Source organism: Sus scrofa, chromosome X (assembly GCF_000003025.6).
Source record: "Sus scrofa isolate TJ Tabasco breed Duroc chromosome X, Sscrofa11.1, whole genome shotgun sequence".
Classification (NCBI taxonomy): Eukaryota; Metazoa; Chordata; class Mammalia; order Artiodactyla; family Suidae; genus Sus; species Sus scrofa.
The window spans coordinates 43,479,152-43,482,220 of NC_010461.5; the positions used below are offsets into that span (position 1 = coordinate 43,479,152).

Sequence of the window (3,069 nt, forward strand, 5' to 3'; positions counted from 1 at the left end):
GAGGTTAGAAACACACAGTCTTGGACATCCCATGTGGCTCACAAAAAGGCGAGAAACACACAGTCTAAAGAAACAATCATTATGGAGTTCCCGTTGTGGCTCAGCAGTTAATGAATCTGACTAGCGTCCATGAGGACATAGGTTCGATCCCTGGCCTTGCTCAGTGGGTTAAGGATCCAACATTGCTGTGAGCTGTGGTGTAGATCATAGACGCAGCTTGGATCCGGCATTGCTACGGCTCTGGCATAGGCCGGCGGCTGTAGCTCCGATTAGACCCCCATCCTGGGAACCTCCATATGCCACGGGTGTGGCCCTAAAAAGCAAAAAAAAAAAAATAAATAAATAAAAAATAAAGAAACAATCATTGGACCCAAACTCAGATATAACACAGACAGGAAACTATCTGAGACTTTAAAATAATTGTAGCTAATATGTTAAAGGCTCTGATGGAAGGAGGGGTGGGAAAGAAAGTCTTCCCTGGGGTTTTGATTAAGCCTCATTCTTAGGTAAGCACTATGAACATGTGACTTGGTGGAGTGGGCTTTAGAATGTTCTGTCCTTCGTCTATGGGAAGAGCTTTTTTTTTTTTTTTTTTTTTTTTTTTTTTTTTTTGTCAGGGATCAGATCTGAGCCACATTTGCAACCTATGCTGCAACTGTACCAATGCTGGATCCTTTAACCCACTGCGCTGGGCTGGGGATTGAACCTGCGTTCCAGCACTCCAGAGACACCACTGATCCCATTGCACCTCAGTGGGAACTCCTGTGTAGATCTTTTTCCCCCTGTTGGCTTCTTCCAGCTGCATGGGTATCTACCCATGTATTCTGGTGACAGTTTGGTGCCCTGGCTCTTGAAGATGGGTCTGGGCCAAGTTTCCATGATGGTTTCCATTGTTTTCCCCTAGTTGAAGTAGAATTCTACCAGTGCTTGCAGATTAAGCTTTTTTTGTTCTATAGGGGAGATGGGGAAATGGGTCTGGTGGGATTTTGGCAGTTGCTGTTCTCCTCTTGCTAACACCACAAGAGAACTTCTCTGAATTCTCTGTGAGCCTAGTGGTACTCCTAGAGGAAAAGCCCACAAGAGGGTGAGAACTCCAGGGGCCTGCGTCCCCTGGGAGCTTCACATTCTCATGCTAGCCTCATTCCTGCTCTTTGGAGGAAAGCATTCAGTCTTTCAAACCAAATATGACGTTAGCTGTAGGTTTTTTGAAGATACCCTTTACCAAATTCAGGGAGTTCCCTTCTAGTCCTAGTTTGCTGAGAATTTTCATGATTCATGGATGTATTTTGCTAAATGCTTCCACTGCAACAACTGACATGGGCATGTGGTTTTCTTTAGACTGTTAACATGGAGGATTACAGTGACTGATTTTTTGTTTTGTTTTGTTTTTAGGGCCACACCTGGAGCACATGGAAGTTCCCAGGCCCGGGGTTGAATGGGAGCTGCAGCTGCCAGCCTATGCCACAGCCACAGCCACAGCAATGCCAGATCCCTAACCCAATGAGCAAGGCCGGCCAGGGATCGAACCTGCATCCTCATGGATACTAGTCGGGTTTGTAACCTGCTGAGCCACAATGGGAACTCCCCATTGATTGACTCAGCATATTGAACTGGTTTTGTATTCCTGGAATAAGCCTCCTTTGGTTGTAGTGCATTATTCTTCTTATATATCAGTAGATTCAATTTGCTAATATTTTGTTGAGGACGTTTACATTTATATTCATGATAATCCCAACAATCCTAAATGTTTACATACCTAATAACAGAGCTACCAAATACATGAAGCTAAAACTGATAAAACTGCAAAGAGAAATAGATAAATCTACAATTACAGTCTGAGATTTCAATATCCCTTTCTTGATAATTGATAGGACATTTAAGCAGAATATCAACAAGGATGCAATAGACAATCTGAGAGGTACGAAGTACCAAAGCTCAGTTAAGAATAGGTAACTACTGGCAGTGGCCAGGCAGCCCAGCTTCGTGAAGCCTCTCCAGCTGCAGCCCTCAGGTACCCAGCACGTGCCCACCCTGCTGCCAGGATGCCCAAGAGGAAGGTCAGCTCCACGCAGAGGGTGGTAAAGGAGGAGCCCAAGAGGAGACTGCTAGCTAAACCTGCTCCTACAAAAGTGGAAAGGAAGCCAGAAAAGGTGGCTGCAAAGGATAAATCTTCAGACAAAAAAGTACAAACAAAAGGGAAAAGGGGAGCAAAGGGAAAACAGGCCGAAGTGACTAACCAGAGACTAAAGAGGATTTACCTGCAGAAAACAGAGAAACTAAAAATTAGGAGAGCCCAGCCTCTGATGAAGCAGGAGAGAAAGAAGCCAAGTCCGATTAATACCACACACACACACCCAGTCCCGTCAGTGGTTCCTGTCCCCCTTCTTGTACAACCCAGAGGAGTATTTTTATCAACTATTTTGTAAATGCAAGTTTTTTAGTAGCTCTAGAAACATTTTTTTTTTTTGTCTTTTTAGGGCCACATCCGCAGCATATGGAAGTTCCCAGGTTAGGGGTTGAATCAGAGCTGCAGCTGCCGGCCTACACCACAGCCACAGCAACACGGGATCTGAGCTGCGTCTGTGACCTACACCACAGCTCACGGCAATGAAGAGTCCCTGACCCACTGAGCGAGGCCAGGGGTTGAACCTGCATCCTCATGGATGCTAGTTGGACTCATTTCTGCTGCGCCACAACAGGAACTCCTAGAAACATTTATAAGAAGGAGGGAATCCCACCTCAGTCCATTTTTTAAGTGTAAATGCTTATTTTTAAGAGGTGAAATCATTTGGTTATTTATTTTTTGGTACAACCAGAAAATAGTGGGATATTGAATATGAGAGGCTTCAATTGTCTTGGGTGTCAGCTTAACATTCCATAGATGGAGTAGCTTTTATATCCTGTAATACAAAGCATACTAAATAGCAATTTGGAGTCAGTTGTGCATTTAACGTCTTGAACACTTTAAATTACTTCTCGGAGTTTCCGTCATGGCTCAGTGGTTAACAAACCTGACTAGTATCCATAAGGATGTGGGCTCAATCTCTGGCCTTACTCAGTGGGTTAAGG

General features: G+C 44.4%; 1 pseudogene; it reads left to right on the forward strand.

The window, feature by feature from the left end:
* Window positions 2,043-2,338, forward strand: LOC100513253 (annotated as a pseudogene).